This window comes from Marmota monax, unplaced genomic scaffold (genome assembly GCF_021218885.2).
Source record: "Marmota monax isolate L192 unplaced genomic scaffold, Marmota_monax_Labrador192_F-V1.1 WCK01_AAM20220418_F8-fsc00103, whole genome shotgun sequence".
Classification (NCBI taxonomy): domain Eukaryota; kingdom Metazoa; phylum Chordata; class Mammalia; order Rodentia; family Sciuridae; genus Marmota; species Marmota monax.
In genome coordinates, this window is record NW_026694286.1 from 2,282,107 (window position 1) to 2,308,649 (window position 26,543).

Consider the following 26,543-nt stretch of genomic DNA (forward strand, 5'->3'; position numbering starts at 1 on the left):
GCTTAAACTCCTTACCTTTGGATGTATATATGGCTTGCAGGCTGCTATCTTGAGGTAGGGGTTCTTCTCGAATAAAGAAAAGGCTATGTGTCACACTTAGTGTGCATGCCAACTCTGCCATAAATCTATTGTGACTTTGTTGTGACTTGCTTATACATGACACTATCATGTTGCAACTCTATAACATGAGAATACTAAATCAAATGTGCATTGATTTATATAGGAGACAAAGAGCTTGCAAAGATATATAAGGGGATGCCTCTGTGTTTGGGACTTGGCCTTGGGATAATAGTCCGCTAATCCAGTGCTGACACAAAAATAAACACTGTTTCCTATTGCATGCCCCAGTCTCTCTCTGCATGAATCCTATAACAATCTCAGTTTAAATAGTTCATAGGTTTGCCTCCACATTTTGTCAGGGACTATGAGCTTGGAATTTCCTTCTCTTGTCACTTTTGAGAAGGTACAGTTTTAGGCATGTATATAGAATTTTCCAGTGGCAGAAGTAGTTATGATTTTTGGTAGGTCTGCCTTCCCAAGAGATACCTCTGGATCAGAGAAGCTCATGGTTCAGCCAGTTTTTGGTACTGGTGAAGCTTCTACCCTGTGTCAGCTGACTCTGTGTGGTTTGGGGAGGTTTGCAAGTCCGCCCATATTTTGCTCAAATTGCTTCTGGGTGAGTATAGCCTAGCACAACATAACCTTCCGACAACCAGGGTCATGTGTGATCCCAGGAGCGCTCTTCTAGGCTGTCTGTTCCCATTGTTCTCTTGGTTAAACTTCTGACTGATCTGCCTGTTTGTTTTTTTTTTTTTTTTTTGCTGCTTCCATCAGGGAGCTATGAGGGCCTTCTCAGTTGCTCTCCACCAAGATGTTCATTGTTTTTGACAATGCCCTTGGGCTTGGAATACTCCATGCTCTGTTCTAAATAAAGTCAGCTCCCTTGGGCAGGGCTGTGGAGTTCTTCATCCTTGAGACCTGCCTTTCTTCCTGGGCAGAAGAACCTCTATTCCAGTGCACAAGGGCTAGGGGCAGGTCAGGTGCTTGTTTTTCTTATAAGGATAGCCTAGTGCAGGTGTGCATGTGGCCTCCCTCTGCCTGGATTGCCACTTCTGGTGTCAAACCCCAGCTTCAGTGAGCTGAGGTGAGGGTGATCAGTGCCCTGGTATTCTTGACTTTCTGCCTGTGGTAGAGATTCTGTCCCATAAATGGGGTTAGTTGGAGGAAAGGAGTCTTGGACCTCTTTGTCAACCTGCCTGGAATGAAGGTGCTGCAGAATGGGGCTGAAAGATATAAGGGAGCATTGCCAATCCCTCCTTTCCTCCCAGTGGGGCACTGTGGCCCCAACTTGGGAACCAGGGGAAGACAGGAAGAGCTCCAGTTCTTGGAAGCCTCTGTCTGGAAGAGTGTGCCTTAGCTGGTTTCCCCATGTGTGGGGCTGAAGTAGAAGGCACAGCTCACGTGCTACATATTATTGTCTTAATGAGATTTAAGAACTGAGATTCAAGAACTGAATGAGTATTTATCTATTTGCTCTATATCTTTAGGACAATTTCCTTTTTTTTTAAGAGGGGAGAGAGAGAGAGAGAGAGAGAGAATTTTAATATTTTTATTTTTTAGTTTTCGGCGGACACAACATTCTTTGTTTGTATGTGGTGCTGAGGATCGAACCTGGGCCGCACGCATGACAGGGGAGCCACATCCCCAGCCCATAGGACAATTTCCTTTAAATGATGATTGATTTTTTTGTTTTCTCCATGTAAGTGGATGTTTGCTGGGGAGAGAATTTGAGGTGATCCTTTCTCTTCCTCTGGAGTCATCTTTCCCTTGAATGATAAATAATGAAAATAATACAAATAATAAATTATTAAAATAATACAAATAATGTATTATTTGTATTATTACAAAAACAAATAAACCTTCCCTTTGGGTATATATTATTTCATGACAAAGATGACATCTTCTATTACTTTTATATATGTTTTATATACTAATAAATCTATCTTAGTATTTTATAGATTAGAACCACCAATATTTTGTATAGGGTAGGGCAGAGTGGAGAACAATACCCTCTCACTTGGGTTTGCATTTGAATAGTGCTTCATTGTTTCCAGTCTATTGAAATTATAATAGCACCTTGTCCACACTAGAAAGTGGCTGGAATGTTCTCAATAATATGGAAATACAGTGAGGCTAATAAGGATGGTCCTGACAGAGCTGGGCTATTGTCCAGGGCTCCAGACTTCCAACTCTCACATTTTTTTTTTAAATAAGAAAAAGTACTACTAGGGCTGGGTAGATATAGCTCATCAGTAGAGGGGCAGATGTGAGGACTTAGGTTGCATCCTCAGTACCTCCCCCCCCCAAAAAAAAAGAACACTTAAAAAAAATTATGTTCTGTGTTGAATAGTGGCATATCTACCCAAAAAGATTTGGGTAGATCTTTATTAACCTAGAAATTTTCTCTTTGCATATTTTAATTCAGTCACAATGTGATGAAACTTGTGCTTTTGATAAGATTTCCTATGAAATGAGACATCATCTGGTTATAGAAATATTCTCAGTGGTTGAATGACTTGACATACGCACCTATTCTTTATTTGGTGCAAAGACTGAATTTTAAGTATCTCTTTGAGTTGAAAAAACAAAAGCCATTGAACATGAAACAAAACAAAACAGAAATACCCCACCAAACGCTAAGCTTTTAACAGCAGAGGGGGCTGGCTAAGTTAATAAAAGACAGTGTGCTGAGTTACAGCTAGGCATTTACTGAAAAATTCTCTTCAACAAAACCACTATTTTGAAAATGTCTATTTATCGTGATGGATAACTAATGAAGATTAATTATAATGTTATTTATTAAGAGACCTTTAAAAACTCTCCGTTATTTGAAAAACAGCCGTAACATTCAGCTCCCACTTGTTCAGACATTCATGTTCGCAATCGTTGAAAAGAGCAGCAAGCTCCTACTAAATATATCACAGTGCCCAATTAAATTGTTGCAGGTCATCTGATGGCGTCACTGGTAGAAAAGGCTAAAGTTAAAGCCTTCAATTTCAGGAAACAATCAGACAACCTGATTCTATGTCTAATCAGTGGCATGACAGAAAGCCAGTAGGAAAAGGTGGATTTCACATCACTCTTGGCTTTTCATAACTGTTGTCCGCCGTTTAATCTTGATGTGAATCACTGAGACGTAACTCGTAATCATAAAATCTGCAATGTCAGGAAAGTAATGATAGACAGGTAAGAATGAGATCCATGCTCAAAGCAGAAAGGGAGGGCTGAAGATTCCTCTTGACAAGAGAAGAAATCAGAAAATAGCAGAGTGATTCTCCCCTACCCCCCTTTTCCAAAGGTGGTTTTTCTTCTGAATTCAAAGTACTCAGTCAAGAAAACAAATCATTCCTAATGTTTCCTGTCTCCCTCCTCTTCTTCTTCCTCTCTCTTCCCCTTTCATTTATCCCTACGGTTTTCCTTCCCTCTTTTGCAATCAGGGTAAAGTTAATAAGTACATGTATTGAAAACTGAAGTCAGAAGTGCCAGCCTGTGCAGGTGGCTGGTGCGAAGGAGGGTGTAGTGAGGGGACTTTCAGTGACCTGGGAGATCAGCCCTGGGGCTGGTTTTCTTCCTGTATCCCAGGTGCAGGAAAGGAGTAAGGAGGATAAATGTTACTAAGTTAAATGTAGGCAGAGGAAACTATACTTCTGCAACAGGGACCGTGTGCAACATCAAGTTCATGGTAGACCCATGAAAGCTTGTACAAAGAAATACAGAAGAAAAGGAGAGAAGAAAATGGGAAGGGTCTAATAAGACACATTTATTAGAATTTTCTCTGAATGCAGAACAGAAACAAGGCGATTCTAAGTGCCCAGCTGGTCAAAGCAATTAGAGAAGCTGATCTACTCTTCAATCTCCAAGGAAGTAACAGGAGTTCCTGACTGAAGACACTGACTCAAAGAGTCCTGGAAACGAAGATAGAATCTTGTCAGCAACAGCTCTGTGAATATGAAAAAGTGGGGCTCACCTGATCCTACCTCGGTGACTTAACCTCATCTCGACTTCTCATGGAGATTTTGGATAAAACAGAAAACTATTCATAAGTCAGATTTTCAATGGCAGTATATGGCTTGACTTTGTCCCCTAAACAAATTCTCTGAGAGCATAATATCATGGGGAAAAGTTTCAATAATCTCCAGACTCTAAAAGCAGCCATAGCTCTCACCAACTCTCAATAGCTACGAATATTGAATTTTGGTGAAGCTGAGGATGGAAGGTCTCAGTATTTTGGATTCCAAATCTAGAAACATAACGATAGGTCAGTGCGTCTGGCTCACAAGGTACAGAACAGCTTTTGACCCCAGGCAGAGCTTGGGTCTCAGCTGACACCATCAGCTCATTTTGAAATAATGGCCTTAAATTTTCAGAAAATTTTCACCATAAAATATTTGGCTACCTCATTAATCACCATTAAAGGTGTTAAAGGTGTTTCATTCAATACTTTTTATTTTTCTATTAAGGAAGAAGGTTTATGTGCTTGGCATTTTCTTTCAAGAGTTCAGAGTTTACGAGACTTACTTTATCTTCATGCGGATCATTTCCCAGCTGGAAAAAGAGAAAGGCCATACATCTACCCCAGAATGTGCACCATTGTCAACAGCAGTAGAAATTTTAATGGCTCTTCCTGGAGACCATCCACACTAAGAGTTAATGGGCAAGAAGAGAGCTTGAGGCAAGCAAACATGTGGTCCAGGTTGTTGGACAGATGTCATCGATTAAAGTATTTAGAGTTGGATGGAGCTTGAGGCTCAGCTTATAAGAGCAAGGCAAAAGGTCAGGCATGTGGACTTAGCACATAGAAACACCAAGCTGAGGACGCATTCATTCACTCAAGGAACATTTGAAAAATGCACACAAGTACAGGCTTTATGCTAGGCACTGGGAGGCCCACAGACAGACAGGAGTGGGTGATAGATGTGTAAGTGGACAATTACAACGTACATCAGTGCTTATGTTTGAAATAATATGCACAGGTCATATTGAGAATGCAGTGAGCAGCCACTAGCCCAGTCTCTAGCAGTGGTGGGTAGGGAGTATGGAGGAGGAGGCTTCATGAGGAATGGATGCCTGAGTCACAACTGATGTAAAGCAATTCACCAAAGGAAAGGAACATTCCAATCATTCGGGTAAACAGGCTGCCCTCTAACTGGGTTGTTAAGGATCACAGAGACTCAAGCAATGTTGGCCAAAGACCCAGACACAGTGGTAGCAGTCCAGATAGGACTGGGATACTGGAGACTTAGAGGACTCTACATGAATCATGGTTGGGTAAGGGAAGGGTGGAAACCCCAGAAAGGCTGATCTGTGGACTCAAAAAAAAAATCAATCAATTAATCAATCAATCAATGCAGGAAGAGAGTGGATTAGGCCCCAGGGCATGGATTCTAATCACAGGTAAAACTAAGGGACATAAAAACTGGGGGTACTAAATTGAACATGCCAAAGCAGTCATTCTAGATACACACTGATTTGTCCTTTGGTCAGAGATTTACTGCTCTTGATGGGGCCAAGAACTTGTCCCAAAGTCAGAGCCTGGATTTGGGTCCAGAGGTGGATGCTAGAAACTTCTACAGCGCTAAAGTGACTGCAACCTCAGCACCCGGGGACCACAGAGACCAGGGAACAGGCATCAGCAAAGAAGGAAACAAGGGCACAAGCTAGAGTTGGCATGACCTGATGAGCCAGGCAGTTTTCTGACCTAGTTCAGGCTTCCTCTTTCATTTCCTGTGTGGCAGAAATCAATCCCAGCACAGCTGGTCTCGGGCTCACGGACAGAAGCTTGCAATTTCAAGCACCTGGCCAACGTGGCCCGCACAGGGCAGGGACACAGCTGTAGCTTTTTGTAAGTGAATCCTCTCATGAGTAGGGGTGGGGGGACCACATCACAAAATAAATAAAAGCCATCGCAGAGATGGATAGAGCCGATCTCTCTACCATTATTAAACACTTTGTCTCTGAGATGACTTTGGAGTGCCCTTAAGTGCAGAGACGGCAATAGGAATCTCAGTAGTGCACAAACTCATTTGCTCACGATCACAAAAGGACAACTTCTACGATCTCATCTCTCAGTAAAATACAAAGCTTGTTTATGATCCAGCTCAGAGTTAACCTGTTAGATACTATGCAAAAATGAGTAGGTTTTTTTGCAAAGCACAATTTTAAGCACCTCCATATCTGTTTTAATTATATTGATGTGCAAATGGAGTACATGTCTCTGTGTATGTGTTGCATATATATGCATACGTATACATATACACACAAACATACATACATATATATACATATTATAGTGGAAAAATACAGATATTTACATGTGTCTACATTTATTAGCGATACATTTATGATTCTAAAAAAGTGAGGATGCCTTTCATCTTGGAGGTTCTTTGTAGGGAATTATAGCTGTTTAAAATCATTAAGTGGCTTCTCCCTTGACTGGTCACAAGTTGTTGTGCAGCTTCCTGGTAGCAACCCCATTACTCTAACAGTCGTTACATATGATGCTGAGAGATTTCTTCTTTTTTTTTAAATTTTTAAATCACAGAAACTCAGATGTACAGCTATCAAAGACACTTTTCAAAGGCCAACTCTAAAAGGGATAAAACCTCTTGAGATCTCTGTCCCAGATTAATGAAACCCTTCTGCCTCAAGGGAAATGGGAACATCCCACAAGAAAGAGAGCGAAAGGTAGCACCAGGGGATCTCCAGAAAAGGAATCTCCTTTGGTTTGCTCTTCTGAACATTTCTAGCAATAGTCTGCCAGTTCCACCTTAAAGACACAGATTTGCATAACGGTATTTTCACATTCCTAGTCATTTGACCCAGAATATGGTAATATCAGTCAGAATTTCCAAGAATAGTTTCATCATTTCAGAAGAGGAAGGGGAAGATGCCACCTGAGTAGAATCCACAGGCAGAGTGGCAATTCTGCACATGAACAGGAGCTAGCATGCATCCTCAAGGTCATTCAACAGCCACACATACATCTTCACAATGTAGGACTTAATGCTGGGGAAACAGGGTAGCAGCTTGTGATACATTTTCAGGATTCTTTCCAGAAGCTAAAAGAACGATGTTTAATCTCTTCTTCCAAACATAAGATGGTATTGACTACTGTTACAATTTGGATTTGAAATGTCCCCCAAAGGCTTACACATTAAATGCCTAGATCTCAGCCTGCAGCACTACTGAGAGGTGCTTTAGGAAGGGGCCTTTGGGGCTGGGGATGTAGCTCAGTGGTAGAGTGCTTTCCCAGCACATTGAAGGCCCTGATTCTATCCCAGCACTGGAGAGAAAGAGAGAGAGAGAGAGAGAGAGAGGGGAAGGACAGACATGGGACCTCCTGGGAGGACTTTAGGTCACTGGCAACATGCCCTTGAAGGGGGTAGTAGTACCTCAGCCCCTTCTTCCTCTTTTGCTTCCTGGTGAATGAGTTTGCTAATTGCTAATCACAGGCTTTCCACCACGATTTATTGCTTATTCTGACCCCAAAGCAATGGGGACCAAGTGGCTATGGATTAAAACCTCCAGAATTAACTGTTTCTCTTTACAAGTTTATTATCTTAGGTATTTGTTACAGTGACAGAAAGCAGACTAACACAACTACTGACATCCTTCTTGTAATCATTAGTCACGTTTTACTTCGCAGGTGTGGGGGTGCAGCACAGAGGGAAAAGAGAAGCAGAGATAAGAAGGAGGAAAAGGTACAGGCATGGTGACACATGCCTGTAATCCCAGAGGCTCCAGAGGCTGAGGCAGGAGGATCGTGAGTTCAAAGCCAGCCTCAGCAAAAGGGAGGCACTAAGCAACTCAGAGAGACCCTGTCTCTAAATAAAATACAAAATAGGGGTGGGGATGTGGCTCAGTGGTTTAGTGCCCCTGAGTTCAACTCCTGGTACACCCCTCCTCCTCCCCGCCCCCTAAAAAAAGAAGGAGGAAAAGGAATTAAAAGAAAGATTTCAAAAGCAGAGGAAGAATAGTAGAGGAATATGTTTGGAAGTATTCATTAAAAAATGGACACACTGATGAAACAAGCATCAATTGATTTGAAGGAGTCAAATAGAGACCTATCACAGTATCATACGACTGATAATGATTTTTTCAAATAAATTGTATTATCTGAGAAGTATCATAGAACCTAATTGAGAAGTTCACATATTTTCTAGAAAACAAGAAAATATTAAAATGTTACATTATTACTAATGTCTCTTCTAGTATGTTAGTGAATTAAAACCTCAGAAAATAAGATCTAAAATACAGAAAATTTCAAAGCTATCTATCCCAGATATGGAACATGCTATATTAAGCTTTTATATGTGATTCCTTGGCTTATTCAATTTACTTAAACCATCCAGTCACTGTGAAAAGAAAAATAGAAAACTCATTTCACACGGCTCAAGACTGTATAAAATAAGCTCATGTGTCAAAAGAAAATACCGAATACAATAGTCTACAATAAGGCGGAGGTTTTTCAAAAGCATTTTCAGTTTGAGATAAGTCTTGTGTTTAATGGAGCCATTTTTTTTTTCCTTTTTTAGCTGCATAACATTGTCCCTTGGGAATACCACAAAGTTCAGTGAGAGCGTTCTATGTCACTAGAGGCAATGATATATCTTCTGCAATTGCTGATTCCACATGTGAAAATATGATTATATTACTTACCCGTTGTGTGCCACTTCCTGTTCTCTACATGCTTTTCACTCTCTTCATGTTATTAAAATGGATTAGAAAAGAAGAGCCCCAATGCACAGCAAGATGTGATGGAAAGAACAGAAACTCAGTACTCTGTCTTTACACAGGTAAGTGAGTCCTTACAAGGAGCTATTGGCATGCAAGATCAGGAGAAGGGCACATGATATCAGCAGAGACCAAGTTAGTTCACAAAACCTCCAAAGCCAGGCTGCATTTAACAACACAGAGGGTAAAATACATTTCCAAGATCAACAGAGTCCATGATCAAGCTAGAAAAAAAAACCATGCTAGAAACAAATGAAAGATTTGGGGCCATAGAAGACTGGAATGCTCTAAAGACCAAAAATGAATTATTATTATTACATGTTGAAAAGCATAGGAAACTAGCTTCTTCTTTTTTTTTTCTAATAGTTTGACCCAAATGCCTGCAGACTTCACACTAAAGGTTATGTTGAGTACTTGATAAATTCCTAACAGTTAAAGAGCTTATAGAGTAAACAGAAGTGTGTGTGTGTGTGTGTGTCTGTGTGTGTGTGTGTGTTTACTTGGTAAGGGAAGCCAAGGGGAGAGGCATCTGCAGTCAAGGTGCATCCTTAAGCACAGTTGTGTTCTTGGGTCTTAATTAATAAAACACCAACAGATGGGCTACAGAAATGTGACAGCTAAATTACTGCATGCAGCACCAGAAAATAAAGATGTCCCTTTGATAAGTTCCACAGAAAGAAAAACCATCATCAAGAGATTTGGAGATGAAAATAGGAAAGGCCTTTAAAGATTCTGTATGCTTAAGAGGAACTCATAAAGAGCTTCTGATTTCCAACCTCAATTAAAGGATTACACTCATATACTGTTGGTTGGGCAAACCTGCAGCTGTCAGGAGTGCCAGTTATGTTGGGGTGGCATCTTATCATTCTTTCATGCTTGGCAACTGTCATATTGGTCCACACTGGGCAGCTCCTCCCACCTTTCCCAAATCACAAAGAGGAGAGTGGGAAACAATGGTTCATGCAGGCATGAAAATCATCAGGCACCACTGATCCATCAGCCTCAGAAGCCAATCTGCATTACTGTAGTTTTTAAGACCATAATGAACCCAGCTGCCTCCCCTGAGGCTTCTGGATTACTGGAAGGTAAGGAAAGATAGATGGGAAGTCATGGACTTGTTTTAACTTTCCTCTGACCATTCCACCCTCTGAGCCTGCTACCAAGGCGAACTTTGGCAATGGGTTACTTAGGAGAATCAAATCTATGGGATTCAGTCACAGCTCTTCTGTGAATATACTTGATTCATTAGGCAAAGCTCTTTCTCAAATCGTGATTTGAGGAATAAGAATCTAGAAAATAATCTTTCAAAGTGTTTTTCCCACCAGGAAAATAACATGACATATGACATAATCAGTACTATCTTAAATTAAACAGGGGGCGGCGGGGGGAGGGGAGCGGTTTACCACTGAGCTGTATCCACAGGACTTTTTGAGACAAGGTCTTGCTAAGATGCCCAGGGGGCCCGCCAACTTGCAGTCTTCCTGCCTCAGTCTCCTGAGTAGTTGAGATTACAGGCATGAGCCACCTCTCCTGACAGCAGTACTAGCTGAACTACTTATTATATATCTGAACAGGGCATTCTGGGCCCTGTCCAAAGCATGCTAAACAGATGCCTTGTCATATTGGAAAAGCTTAATTGCATATTCATCCAATCCCTATCATGTTCAAACCTTCTTGGGTATTGTGGTTTAAACTATTAGAGCCCATTCAATTTCATTGCAAGAACATTACATGTTTCATTACAAGAACATCCAACATATGCCCTGTCAGTCTTTCAAGCCAGTCTAGAAAGTTCCATTTACTCTATAGAACCTTCTCTGTTGATGATAGGTGACTGTCTACTATTTTCCAAAAATTCTTAATAGTAAATTCCAGAGACATTGCTGATATACATCTCCCAAGAATGAAAGGGAGACACAAACACAGTATCTGAAATAATGATTACTCAATGGTATGGGATTGATTTATAAACAAAAACATTAATGGTATTAGCACAACTGGGTAAAGATCTTAGGGACACTTGAATGTGCATTAAAATCTCTTACAACATCAACATTTACAAGACATTCATTTATTTAATTTTTTGTTTTTTGGTTTTTGAGTACCTACTATATTAGAAACTAGGAAAATAATGGTTCAGTACCACAGGTTCAATCCTTGCTCCTGTGAAACTTACATGTCAGTAGAGAGGGCAGGGGGCCCTGCCCACCACTCACACACACATAGAACATGTGTGTGGACCAGGAGAGAGCTGTACCTTGTGATGAGCATTCAGAAACACCACAGAAAAGGAACTGAGGGAGACGTTGTAGGCCAAGGAAAGCTAGCTGACAGAGTGACAGTTTGGCAAAGAGATAAAAAGGGACATAGGAGGCAGGAAAAAGACCAGAGAATGTCTGGCAGAAGTAGCAAGGAGTTGGCCTTTGGCAAACACTGGAAGGAAACAGCCCACCCTGGTGGTGGAGGAGGTAACCATTGGGAAGGATGGTGGGAAAGGGTGGCAGGGAGAAGAAACTACTGAAGAAAGAAATCTTTGCATCTAATTCACTTTTTTAAAAGTCATAAATATATAACAAACTCGTAAATAATATCCTTAATAGTAAATAACCCCAACGCCATATCTTTTTCAGAAATATATTAAGATGTGGTGATGTCATTTGTATCCCAGGGCAACTGTAGACATCCTGACTTTGCACAGAAACAAAGACCATTATTGTGCCCAGTTCATCAGGTTCAGGAAAAAGTGCATGTGAGGGAGGGGGACCTGTGGGGGTGGCTCTATTGTTTACTAACATTATGAGAAGAAAGTCAAACTGTGTGTGGACTCTCTTCCTGTCTTAAGGCCACCACATCATTTTGTTCAATATGACAGATAGAATAAGAAATAATGAGACAACATAAAAAAAATATGAAGAGCTAGAAAACTTTACAGCACAGATTGACAAGCTTTTTTCTGAAAGGGTCACATAATAATGTTTTCAGCTTTGTGGGTGACACTTTTCTGTCACCACTGCCCTCGCCCTGCTTGGCCTTTCTTGTACAAAAGCAGCCACAAGTGAAATGTAGGAGCAGGGGTGGTGTTTTAAGTCAGCTTTTCTCACTGTTGTGACTAAAGGACCCAACCAGAACAATTGTAGAGGAGGAAAAGTTCAAGGGCTCATGGTTTCAGAGTTCTTGGTCCAAAGAAGGACGGCTCCATTCCTTGGGGCTTGAGGTGAGGCAGTATATCATGTTAGAAGTGATGAGGGCCACAACCAAGTTAAGAGGGCGCCTGGCAGTATGCCAAGAGGAGTGGTTTGTGAAGTAACGCCAGCAAGCCATTAAGATGATGAGGATTCCTAAATGACTGACTGCTGTGTCAAGATGATGTCAATTAAGTTAAGCTGTGTGTAATTAGTTGGGTATATGTACCTCTACAGTCCGGCAGAGAGGAGGCTCCTGCTACCCTGGGTGCCTGCTACTGCTACTTTGAGTTCTAAGTTCCTGCTGAGTTCACTGGCAATAAAGTAGTTCCTGCTTCAACCTTCAAGTTGCTTGTCACCTCTCGGTTATTTTGCCTAGCCGGACTTGGGCAGCCTAGCCGGACTTGGGCAGCCTAGCCGGACTATGGCATAGAAGAGTGTGGCAGAGGGAAGCAGCTCACATGATGGTCAGGAAGCAGAGACAGAGACTCTGCTCTCCAGATACAAAATATATACCCAATAGTTACACCCCCAATGAACCACTTCCTCCAGCCACAACCCACCTGCCTCCAGTTACCACTTAGTTAATTCCATTAGGGATTAATTCACTGATTAGGTTAAGGTTATAACCCAATCATTTCTTCTCCAAAAATTCTTGCATTGTCTCTCATGTGAGCTTTTGAGGGACACCTCACATCCAAACCATAACAGGAGGGATATATTTGCTCAGTGGTCAAGAGATTGGAGAGCTTGTCTAGCACACACAGGGTCCTGGGTGTGATCCCAAGTACTTCAAAAAATAATGCCAAAAGCTGTGTGGCTGTGTCCCAGCTAGATTTTATCTACACTAATAGGAGATGGGCCAGATTTGGGATGAGGTTTGTTGACCCCTGCTTTAGAGGACTAGAAAGCAATGCAAAATACTACTCAAAAGGATAATTCTGAAATATCAAGATTCCTAAAATGTGGGCATGAGAAAGAGCCAGGGAAGAGTGACAGGAAGTCTTGCTGGATTACATTCTAGGTATTTCAATATTTCACTAGCCATAGGCACAAAGTTATATGATAGTGTCAAAAGAAAATCCATAATTGTTTCTATTGACTCTATGCAAATGTTTGAGGAACATTTGTCAAAGATCTTATTTTTAAAACGTTGTATGAACATTTCTGGCATGAGGTAGTAGGTTGGCACAGATAATTCCAAAGTTTCCTTCCAACGCTAAAATTCTAAGAGTCCAAAAATTTAAATTATAATACAATCACTAATATCTGGCAGAATTTCAAAAGCCATTGAAATGGTATTTCATGACTTCTTTTTTTTTTCCTGGCTTAACATTTTTGCAAATTCTAGAATGCTAATTCCTGAAGCTTGGCAGCTCAAACAATAATTGACTATTTCCTAGTCACTTCGAAATTGCTTTCTTTTAATTGAGTATGAATTGGTACAGCATGTAAAATTTGAAAACTAAAAATGGATGCTTCAGGCAACTAATTTTTTTTTTCACTGAAATGATTCAACTGCCATTAAATTATAAATCTATTTTTTATACACCAGTCAGTGAATACTCGGCCTGCCTAAGTACTCATATGGTACAATCATTAAGCACACATTTGCTGAACACCTATAAGAGACTGGCTGATATATACTAGGGCATAAAACTGCTTATTAATTGAGTAAATGGAAATAAACTCTAAGCTATGGTGCCTGAGTTAAAATTCCAGCTCAGCTACTAATTAGTGGTATGACCTTGGGAGAAATTACTTAACCTTTCTGTGCTTTCCTTGGGGATAAAACAAGGATAAAAATATTACCTACAGCCTAGGGTATTATGAGAATAAAATGAGATATTTCCTGTAAAGCATAGTTCCTATTACGTAGTCAAACTTTAACAAAAGTTGATAACAGTATTTCAACTTCTACCTTCATTTTACCAGATACACTAGTTTCTGTTATATATAAGCATCATGTATTTATAGGTCAAAAATGGTCCTCCCTGAAAGTCTGGTGTCCATCCTACAGATTTCTGGCAAAACAGAATTTTTTTAAAATTCTACTTGAAAGCATCTTGCATTTAAAACAGAAAAAGGAAAACAAAATGAAAGCCTCGTATGATAAATATATCAAGTACTTTTACTGGATCTGTACAATACACAGTGGTGGGTTTGATGAGAACTAAAAAGCTCTGGGAAGAGTACTTCCTGTCATCCAGAAGTCTTAAACCTTTTTAATAAAAGAAAAGGCATAAACAGATAAAAGAAATCAATATATTCATTACACATTTATTGAGCATTTACCAGGTTGCAGGCATTGTTAATGCAAATGTGCTTCAGTTACAGTTTACAGAGGAAACTCACATCGAGGCTGAGAGTATTGCTTTGCTTATCCTTGAAGTAGGGGTAGCAACACCTCAACAAGATTTCGTGATTCCTATGAGAATTGCTGAACAATGGGTGGCAGAAGGATATACTGGCAACACCCTAGCTTGGAGTTAAGCTGTAAGGGTGCAAAGGAGAGACTCAGTACTCCTCCCCAGAGGAGCAATGGAGGAAAGTCTCGAGGGAGGTTCAGGAGGCAAGAAGGTCAGTAAGAGCATCCCTTGCAGAGAGCACAGCAACAAATTTGGCCCTGTGTTTCCCTAGCCCTTGCGTAAAAACCTTGAATAAATTTTTCCCTGTTGAATAAAATTTATTGAATCTTCCACAATTTTTCTTTTCTTTTGTAACTGCCCTCCCCATCTTTGGTACTCAGGATTGAACTCAGAGGTACTTAACCACTCAGCCACATCCCCAAACCTTTTTATTTTTTTATTTTGAGACAAGGTCTTGCTAAGTGGCTGAAGGCTGACCTCAAACTTGCCATCCTCCTGTCTCAGCCTTCTGAGTCGCTGGGATTACAGGTGTGCACAACCACGCCTGGCTGAATCTTTCACAATTTGATCTAGCATACTCAGCTTCATCCCCTGGAATCTGGTCACCATTGTATCTTTCCTACATAGCCATAGTAGGTACTGTGCCATGACTCATTTCAAATGACTGGAGTTATACTTTCCTGCTTAGCTGTTGCAACCTTGGGTGAGTTCCTCCAAATCCTTTAAAGACCAATTTTCTTATCCATTTCTGTCTAACATTGGCTCTAAGAATTAAATAAGATTGTACACTTAGCATAGTGTCTGTTACATGAGGACTCAAGAAACACTATCAAAAATATATTGGAAATGGTATTTGGGGGATGTTAGTACCGAGATGGCTTGCAAAATGAAATTTTGGAACGAGGTTGGCAGGATACTGCAGCAGCTGAGGCAGGAGGCAGAAAGACCTGGATGAGGATGTTAGGAAAGCAGTGGCTTGAAAGGATGAGGAGAAAATAACCAAGAACCCAGTGTTAAGTAAGTGGGAAGGAAGTGAGCAATAAGTCAAAGATCACCTCGAGGTTTTGACATTGATGTAATGGTGGCCCTATTTTGAAAAATGAGAGGTCAGATAGCTGAGATGGGGTGATGGAATTTATCATTTCAAAATGTATAAATATATAAGCTTTGTAAGATAGATGCCATATTTGAAAGAAGTTTCTAAGTTTAAAATTATGACATGACCATGTTAATTAAATTTTCTGGTCTGAATTCTGAAACTTTCCTTTTGGCCTTTATGTTAAAAACCATCTGTGGTCTCCATGTCTCACTGCAGCCTTCCCAAGTAGTGCTTCTTCCTCTGCTGCTGTCTCAATAAGGGCCTTCCCTGGAGTCCAAGCCATAGTCTTTCTCTTTTTCTATAAATTGTCTCCCTGGGGTGGGAGGTTGGAGATTGGTTTCACTTTTAATATCCAACATTTCTTATTCTTATTTTTCATATCTTATTAGAACCCAGGCCTTCAGTTTACCTGCCCAAGGCACCCTCCCCCATAATCCAACTCTGCAGAATTTTCCATACTTAGACACAGGATTGAATGAAAAATAATGATGATAAAAATATCAAGAAAGAAGCAGTACTTTCAAAGTCAAGAAAGAGAAATTATTCAAGTTTTTATTACAAATGCATATGTTATTTACCAGTAATATTTCTTAAATAAAAATGGTTCAAAATGTGCAAAATGTTCCTTGTGTACCTCATGAAATATTTTCTTATGCATAACATTTAGAGTTTCTTGATCCCCAAAGGAGATTCAAGTACATACCCAATTAAGCCCTACTATACATTGCAGCTTGAAGTATTTGAGTTTTTTTTATTACTCAAGACCCAGGAAGTCTTTGATTAGGAATGCTGTCTTGCCAGGAAATGGAATTTTTTTCCCCAAAGGACATAATTAAAGGGGGTAATACTGCTGACAGTGTGTGTTTGCCAAAGGCAATATGCTGTATTTGTCAATAAATGCAATACTTCCATGGAGAGGCAAGATATCTACATCTTCAGGAACAGATCTTCCATTGAGCTTTGAGGCTGCTCAACCTTAACCACATCACTACCAACAAAATGAAAAAGCAAAAGCAAACCATACACAGGAATTGAATGGTGTGCCCAGAAACCAACACACATTAGAAAACATCTGTAGAGTTGAATATTTGATCTTCAAACTCTCTCTGACTGTAACCATCTGTCTAATTGGGCATTAAAATATTAGATGGGTAATATGGTATTTCATTCAAGAAATTCATTCAAATTTGCCCAAGGTTGGGGGTGTGTGTGAAGGAGATTTCACAGATGACTCCTGGGTTTCTAACTTAAGAAGTTGAGTGGGTGAAGACTGGTGTCACAGTCTGAGACAGGGAACAGCCAAAGAGGGAGAAGCATGGGGAGGGAATACAGGGGGAACAAAAGTTCAAATTTGGAAAGGCTGAGTTTGATGGCTACAAAACACATATGAGGTCCTAACATTTAATACACAGGCTCTCAACATGATCAATAATTCAGGTCATATTTATTAAGGGCAATTAATTTAAGGTAATTTTAACTATGGTCATCTGCACATTAAAAATATCCCACAATGATGGGCCGCACATACAATGGTGATCTCTTAGGATTATATCACCTAAGGTTGTTGCAGCCATCTTTGAGTGCATAAGTATCCATGTGAATACATGATGGATTTCTCAGAAAGCAGCCCCATTGTTAAGTGACACACAATTGTATATCCTTCAATTTGTTTTGCAATTTCAGCATTTAACAAAATCCTTTAAACATACTTTTAGTTTGTGGCTTGAATTGTTTTATTCTGCCAAGGTGACAATGGGTTGATCTCAAATCATGGCAACAACATCCCTGCTTCAAAATACAATGTAACAAATTAAGTTTAGTCTCCTTTTCCTAACACACACACACACACACACACATGCAAATGATGATCTAGTATGCTTTGCTAGCAAATTGTCTGGATTCATGGATTTAATGCCTGGCTCCGAACATGCTAATGCCATTTTCCTTCAAAAGTGATTTAAATTCTCTGTCCCTAATTTTGTCGTCTGTGAAATGGAGAGTAGGTGTTAGGTCTGATAGCTTAGTGCATAATCACACATACACTTGAAAAGAAATGGTGTTCTTCAACTATTCAGTGAAGACATCTCTGTATGACCCCTAAATGAAGTCTTTAGTGTGTTGGTTATATCCTCTGTATTTTCAATTAATTTTTCTTTTTCCTGTAAACTTCCTCTGTCATTGATTGAGAAAAAATATCTTGAAGTCCGTTCCTATGGCAGCAGATCTGTCAATTTCTTCCTTAGTTGTATAGAATTTTCCTAGAGCTGTAGTAAGGATTAAGTGAGACAACTTAGGGAAAGTGTCTAAAACAACGGTTGGCATACACCCAACCACATAATATATGTTTGCTATTATGCTTTTGATTACACAGAAATGCCAACTCTAATATTTGAAGTGCCAGAGAGATGGGCACTATGTACGACTATGATTATTTTTTCAAATTTCTCTTTTATTTGATTTTTAACTTCCCTGACTTCATTGGAAAGATAAAGAAATCTTAGCATGAATGCTCATTCATTCATTCTCCCCCTAACCTTAGCTTTTTAAATGAATGAGGTACTTTAGTTGGAAATTTGTAGCACATGTTGAGAATACAGCAAGAATGAAATAAACCCCTCATGAAATAAGCCAACAAGTCTTTGCTCCTTTTCCTATAGTTCTTGCAAGCAGCATCCTTGTACTGCACAGTAAATGTCCTTTGATATTTTTACAGCGAAAAAAAAAATACTCAAAAACGTGATTCTCAATAAACTCCTTTATAGTACAAATTCTTCTATTGTACAAAATAGCATTTTTAGAGAATATTTAATAGTTCATATCATAAAATATCAATGTCAGTAATAATTAGTCTATTTAGAAGTAACTATGCTAATGAGGATGAACAGGTTGTGCAAATAAACAGTATCATCACCATTATCACCACCACCACACACACTATATCCATCTGTCTGTCTCTACCTCATAAGGCTTGAGACCCCTCATCCGTATGATTTTCATTGCAAAGGTGATTTGCTGCTGAAACATGACAAATAGGCAAACTTAACATTCCACAGTCAGATGTTAGTGATTGCCCAGATGTCTGAAATAATCAAGGTACTCAAATAACACAAGAAGTTCACAATTTCTAAATTATTTCTGACATAAAGGATAGAATTGTAAAAAGTATAATTTATCTCAAAACATACAAACTTGCAGGAGATTTATAGAATATTGAAATAGTGGAAAAAAGCCAACAGAATTAAATCTTCTAGGATTGATGAAATATTACACCAAAACTTTACTGATATCCTATTAAACAGACAGCTCTGAATTTCTGCTGACAAAGTACTGAAGTCAACCAATAGCAAAGTGACAATTCAACCTCAAAAGGACACAAAAGACCAGAAAAATGCTCAATATGTGCGTGAATCCTGCAGTAAAGGAATCATCTATTGACTAAAATTTTATTTCTTTCGCCTCTGGGTATAAGGGTACATCAGGCAGACTGGACTGTTTGGGAGACAAGGAGAAGAAGAAAAGGAAGAAGAGGAAAAATCAGAGGAAGAAAGAATAATTATGTACATACTGGAATCAGATAAAAATCAAGAATATATAAATTGTCAATGAGGATAAATCTATGGCTCGAAGAATCTTTATTTTGGTTTCTGCCCAGGCTGTGGCTCAATTACAGAACAGATGACAGGATGCAATGTGCAAAGATCATACTTGATGCTGAAGGGGTTACTCTAGATGAAAGGGATTTCATTTGTCACCTGTGATCACTGGCAATGTGCAGAGGAAGAGGTGTCCTGTCTACATTAAAACACTATATTGAATTTTACCATTAGCTTTTGAAGACTCAGAATGACTGACTTGTGGATACATTTTTCTAAACTGTTTTCATCTTTTAGAGTCCTGAGTACAATTTCTTAACTTTGTAGAATCACATTGGAGGAGAGTGTAATAATCTCCATTAACCTCTGAAAATCTTGGTTGGGGCTCCAGTCAGCTTTGAGGCCTGGACAAGTCTTTAGAGCTATAGGTGCAGCTTCTATTACATTCTAGATATTCTGTGTATTATCTTTTATCTAAAGCAACCATGCAGATAATTATAAAACACTGTTCTCGTTTTACAGATGGAGATAACGAGAGGTTCGGAATAGTCTGTAAGCTTACCCACTTGGTGAATAAAATATCTGGGTTATGAATTGAAATCTTTCTGTGTCCAAAACCCTGACCTTTCAACTCTGCCTTCAAATATGTGCTGTGAGTTGATTGATTGATTGATTCACTTGTACTTCTAATTGGTTCACTTTATGCTAAGATTGCATGATAAGGCACTGCAACAAAGACCAGGGTTATCCTAAACTTTCTTTTTCTTTCTTTTCCAAAGCAACAACTACAACAACAAAAACAACAACAAAACAAAACAAAACAAACAAACAAATGCAAAAGAACAAATCTAATTTTATTTCTTTAATCTTTGAGGAGTATAGCATCACACAGACTTTGTGTCTAATGGCTTAGCAGAAAGGTTGTTCGACACGTTACAGGAACCATGCCACTGTTTTCTAAGGGCATGAGGTACCTTTCCAGGATGACTGGCTCTGTTTCATTTGCCACCAGGAGTCACTGGTTATTTTTTTATTTTGTTTTGTACACATAAGTATATCCAGTGGCCAACTAGAACCCGATTTTATCTTGGGTATGAACACCTTCACCTTTTTTTGATACTGGGGACTGAATCCAGAGGTTCTATATCACTGAGTTGCATCTCCACCCCCTTTTATGTTTTTATTATTTAAAAAAATATTTTTAATTATAGATAGCTTTATTTATTTTTCTATGTGGTGCTGAGGATCAAATCCAGTGCCTCATACTTGCCAGGCAAGTGCTCTACCACTGAGCCACAACCCCAGCCCTTATGTTATTTTTGACACAAGAGTTTTTCTAGGTTATTGAAGTGGTCTAGAAATTGCCATCCTCTTGCTTCAGCCTTCCAAGCTCCTAAGAATATAGGCATGCACCCTGGTGCCCACCAACACCTTCAGTTTTTTGGGGGGAGGGGTGGGTGGGTACTGAGGATTGAACTCAGGGCACTTGACCACTGAGCCACATCCCCAGCCCTACATTGTATTTTATTTAGAGAACAGGGTCACACTGAGTAGCTTAGCGCCTCATCGTTGCTGAGGCTGGCTTTGAACTCATGATCCTCTCGTCTTAGCCTGCTAGGATGCTGAGATTACAGGTGTGCAGCACTGCACCCAGCAACACCTTCAATTTTAAGAAGAGATGAGTTCCAAGGCCCTGGCTTATATCCATGAAAAACCACCTTGCACCACAGACTTCCAGACATATTTGTCTTTTAGAATTCCAGTTCTCAGCAGGCCTCTGCAGGCCAAACCCTTATTTTTCTAACCGAGGTAACTGAGCCATAGGGACTCAGCTTAGTTCATATATCAAGGTCATGATAAAGTTGGGACAAGGACTTTTAATTTAAGCTTTAATATTAGGCCTACCATAAAATAAATGAAAATTTTAATTTTCTATTATCGAAGTAAATTATGAAATAAATTTATAAAAATAAAATTTCAAGCGTTTCTGTTAACCATCCATTGTGATTATTTATGCCAATATATAATTATAGATTTTTCATGGGTACAATTTGAAGTTGACTCTACAACAGAATACATAACAGAAAAAAAAATGTGGGAATTCGGGATAAAAACATACAGAATAAATTTCACACTGAGCTCTAAAAGTAGGCATTAAGCCCAATTTCTGGAATAAATCAAAGAGTAGGCAGAAAACAGCAGGAACAGTTATTTTAGCAAGAAAAGTAGGATAAATTTACCAAGCCAATCATGGGATGATGTATGCAGATAAAAGATGCAGAGAGAAAATGTGCAACATTGATACATGAACACATTTGAATGCAAGAAAGCAAAAAAAAAAAAAAAAAAAAAAAAAACCCAGAAAGCACAATTGTCCTAAATGTGAATAAACATTCAAATTATGCTGCAGCTGCAAAATTTAAACTCAAGGAAGAGACATTTGCAAAGGAATTTATTAAATTGATGTGATTTCCTGGTTTCACATATCCCGTGGCTCTTTTATAAAATAAAATGTACAATGTGTCTTGATAAAAATGACATTTCTCCCATTGTACTCAATCAAATAGCAAAAAGTCTTTTGTGCAAAGCTCTGCTTATTAAAGAGCACAATGCTATAGATATCAGCTACTTAGGTTTTGAATAGACTTGGTCCACCTTATAAAATGTCTTATATATTGAGGATGGTCTTATGAGAAGGTTTCCATGTTAAGGAAGTCAGTCTTTCTCTATTACCACATGCCAGGCAAGTTTCTTTATAAGGAGTTAATTTTCTTGCTGAAATGAGTTGCTAAACCTGTCCATATTTCTTTCACTCCCAAGCCCCCCTCCACCTATTCATCCACTCAACAAATATTTATGGATCGCCAAACTCTTTAATGCAGTGGGAGATATAAAAATGTATCAAAAATCTTATTGTTGGGAATTTTATGATATTAAGATGGTTTTTGACTATCAGACACAGATCCCATTTGTAAACTAACACAACTCCCCACGACGGTGATGCTGGTAAGGACGTCTTTTATTGTACTCTCTTTGATTCCAACTGTAATGCAGACATTATAGTGCCAGTGGGGATAATTTTTTGTACAGTGTGATTCTCCAAGTCAAGTCTTTGGACCAGCAAGATCAGCATCACCTGAGAACTTGACAGAAACACAAATTCTTGGACCTGATCTTAGATCCAATCGTGTTTGAGAATCATAAATCCACAAAATCAATTGAAAGCTTGATAAATCACGGAGATGACATTTCTAGACAATGGGATAGGCTACTTGTAAGTGAAGTCAAGGATAAGAAATGTTAGAAAACTTGAGTGGCAGGCTTTGAGTATCTGGTTTAGGAGTTTGGACAACAATGAATTGGTTAAATCTGAGAATACTTTCTGAGCAAAAAGCAGACATGATCCTAGCTCTTGTCCAGGTCGACTCTGGAGACAAAGAGAAGCCAATTAAAGAGGCGATTATACTGTTAAAGTGAGAAGACACAGTAAATTCACCCTTTGTTGGTGATTCTGGAATTCATCATGTCTCAAATTGATGGGTCATTCACCCAGTGAGCATTCTGTGCTCAGAATATGGTTTGTCTTTACCCTATGGTTTGATTGTGTCCACTTTTTTGGTATTTCCATCTTGCCATCTGCCATAACCTCCCTGTTTCCCTGCTCTACCATTTTCTGCTCCCCCTCCAATTTCATTTCTTTTACTAGAAAATTGCATGCTAATATGTATTAGTTCAGATGTTTGTTGATGTCTGTTTTATTTTTAATAGATGCTGCTTAGAGTTCACAGATAATATTGTTCTTCTGAATATGTGATGTTTTAGGTCAAAACAGCCTACCCCCAACTTTAATCTGTTAATGTTCTCACACAGAAATAAAAAACCTAAAGCCAAAAAACAAAAAAAAGCATACTTTGATTCACTCTAAGGTACTGTTTTGCTAGCTGACCATCCATCCGTCTAACATTATGTCAACTAGACTCAATGTCAGTCATGCTTTTCACAAAAATAATGCCATGGCCTACAGGGTTGTTTATGATCAGAAGAATTTGACACAGGCAGCGCCATTTTGAAATATCTCCTCTATCCTAGCACAACAGTCACCTCACAGTCACTCTGACTCAGCCTGACCTAATCCCCAGACTCCATTGTCATACAAAGAAGGGAAAATTTTATCTGAGACTGAAATCCTGAAAAACACCTGGTTGGACAAGGTACAGTGACTGCCTCAAAGAAGAGAGGTGACAATTACAAGGACCCTTCTCTGACAAACCCAAGGACCCTTTTCTGATGACCCCCTAGCAATGGCCTAACTGCAAAAATTCCCCAACTTCCTCATCCCTTACAACTTCCCTAGGCTGTAAGGATAAGACAGGTCTAAGTCTTCAGTGGGCCTTCCCTCCGCAGGTTTGTCTCTAATGAACCTATGTTCCTGTTGAGCTGCCTCTCTTTTCTCTTTATTTCCTTCATTCAGTTCTTTTCTTATAGTTTCCACATAGGAAATACCATGGTACTGCTTTAAGATCTATCCACAGACACTTTCTTGTATATGAAACAATAGACAGTGACTAATAAATACTGGTACTGTGAAATTTTGTTATAGTATTTCTAACTATTCCAAAATGTTTACCATACTTCAAATCTTATTATATAATTTAAAAAATATACTTGTGAACCAAGATGCATGTCTCATTCTGAACAGAGAAAATTTATTGATGAAAGAGATACTTTTGAGACAGAATTTACTCTGGTTCCATGACACTTGGGTATAACTTTAAAACACACAAAAATGTTCTTTATGGAGGTATTTAACTTAGGAAGAAAATGCTATGTTTTAAAATAAAGTAAAAGGAACCATAACATTTACCAGTTGTTGTCTGCCTCAAGTCCCTGGGCCCACTTGTGATTGTAGCCCATCGCTGTAGGGACAGATATTCCTATGCCTGCTTGGATTATCCTTGTCTTCCTAGTGTCCACCTCAAGGGACAACTGGGTATGTGCTTCCTGCATCATGTGGCAGCAGAGCACTCTAGATTGGGAAACTCATGCCTCTGATGGCCATTCACAACCAGCAGGAAAGAGTCAGTGTATAAAACTCTTGTAGCACCTCCTCCAGGCAGAAATTCCAGAAAGTATCTATACCCATCTTGGGAAGCCTACTAGGAACCAAATTCCCAGGGTCCACAATGGTGGACTTATTCATGTACCCATATTTTGACCTGTGCTTCTTTACTGACTCACTTTTCTTGCTTCAAAACCTTTATGTTTGGGATCAGCGTCCCATTACACGGCTATATTCAAGTCATTGACTGGTGGACAAGTAACCCAAAGACAATAACGTATCAATGTATTCTGCATTATCAGTTCCCTTCTGATGTGATGTCATTTTTGTACTATCTTTTTTTCTACATGGTTAATACTTGCTCTTCTTCCCCTTCCATGAGTGGAGATTGAAGCATGGACTCCAGTGTTTCCATTGTCTTCCTTAACATATTTAGATCATGGTGAGCATGTCTGTTTGCAAATTCTGTACAACATGCTAATCAATAAATATATAAATAAAGCAGATATTATATTTTCTACTTTCATAATTCTGTGCCTAACATAACATATAATAGTTCGGTTCACAGATTCATGAAAATGGCATTTGACTGATATGTTATTCTAGGTTAGCAACAGTAACAGAGATTAAACACACAAACTACATCAGGTCCAGAGTCCATGCATGTAACCAAGGAGTTTTTAAAAAAATAAAAAAAAACAAACTTTAAGCTCAGCAACCTGTAATATGTGTGGAATTCCAACGTAGAAATATTTTTGTTCAAAAAACACCACCTACTTTTTTTAGTTTTTTTCCCCAAAGAAAGAAATGACTGATGAGAAAGCAGTAAAATGTGTTATATAAGGGAAAAAGGAATGTTTTACCTTTGTTTATTAATTTTCCATTTTTCTTGCTTCCAAAGCAGAAAAAGATCCAAAGTGCAGGATTTTTTTTTAATCTGATGTCACTTTTGGTATGTTTTATTCAAATAATCTGAAAGATAACAATGCAATGATTACATATAATGACTAACCTGGAAATAAAGTTAAGAATGGTCTCACAAGAATTACATTAGCAGACATTAAATTCAATGATGAGTAATGAGTTGCATAGAAAATTTACACGGCAGCTGTTATTACATGATGCCATATTTTATATTTTTATATTTTTCAGAAAATAAAATCAACCACAAAAAATCTAAAAAGTCACTGTAATAAATGTTTGATATTCACAAAATATCTTTCTACTACTACTATTTCAAAAGCAATAAAATACAAACATCAATGATACGATTTTTATAATATTCAGCATAAATACAAGATTGTATTCATATTCTGTGCATTATTTGTTTTATCACCACTGCAACTAAATCACCATGACTGTAAAAGGACTAAAAATATCGTTCTTTCTAGGGTGATTCTTTCAACATCAAAGAAGGATCCAATCATGGTACGGTAATCCCAGATATGCTTCTGTGGGCTTCCTGATACCCAAGCCAAACCATTACTCCTAATTATTAATGATGCTTTCATAGGAAAGAGACAAAATGGAACCCATACCTGGGCCCAAAGTAGTGGGAGAGGAAAGCATTTCAGATCACATCACATGCTATATGTTGAGCTGTGATTTTCCTTTCTGAAAGGTCAGAGAAAAGGACTGGTGTCATACACACACATGATCTGGTGTTGGAAAATGTAGGAGTCTATAGAGATCTGCTTCTATTTTTTTTCAGCAATATAATTTTGTGGACCAAGGAAGCATATAAAAATATTCTCAGAAGAGAATGAGAAAAATGGTGAATCTAAGTGATCAGCAGAGATGTAATCAGATTCAGAAATGAGAATACCAATTTCAATTTTTTAACCTCTTAATTATTTGTGAGAATTACAATGCAGGGCTGGGGGCAGTGAGGCATGCCTATAATCTCAGTGACTTGGGAGTCTCAGGCAGGAGGATCGCGTGTTTAAGGCTGGTCTGGGCAATTTAGCAAGACTGTTTTAAAATAAAAAAATTAAAAAGGGCTGGGGATATAGGTTAGTGATAGAGTGAGTTCAATTCCCAGTACTGTAAAAAAGAGAAAATATAGTGTCTAAAAGAATGTAGAACTCATAATATAGAAGAGAAATTTGAGGGGATGTGACTTGGCTTGATCAGTTTTGTATAGTTGGTAGGCACAGGTACGATGTCTAGAAATCCAGGCCTTTAGAAACCAAGACCTTTAGTTTCCTAAAAACATACTGGACATTCAAAAATTTCAGCACCAGTAAAATCCTCTGCAGAACAATTTAAAGCACTATTTTGATACTGATAAAGCTCAGAGATATTAGAATGCTGTGGATGGAGAAATGCAAAAATAGTAACACAACAGCATCACGAATCTGCACAGCACTTAACAAAGCGCATTGACAATATTACACTTTCACATAAATCTGATTTATCTATGCTTTAAAATGATATTCCACCATCATA

The 26,543-nt window shown here is 38.8% G+C and overlaps 1 protein-coding gene across 6 annotated transcripts in view; it reads right to left on the bottom strand.

The window, feature by feature from the left end:
- Nucleotides 1-26,543, bottom strand: part of Dlgap1 (DLG associated protein 1) — a 912,507-nt gene that overhangs the window by 593,449 nt on the left and 292,515 nt on the right. For 5 of the 6 annotated variants that reach the window (XM_058586411.1, XM_058586410.1, XM_058586409.1 and 2 more), the window contains exon 3: nt 24,959-25,067. The exons of the other annotated variant lie outside the window; for it this stretch is intronic. The gene's annotated coding sequence lies outside the window, so the exon portion shown is untranslated. The remainder of the gene's footprint in view (nt 1-24,958; nt 25,068-26,543) is intronic. 6 annotated transcript variants of the gene reach the window in all.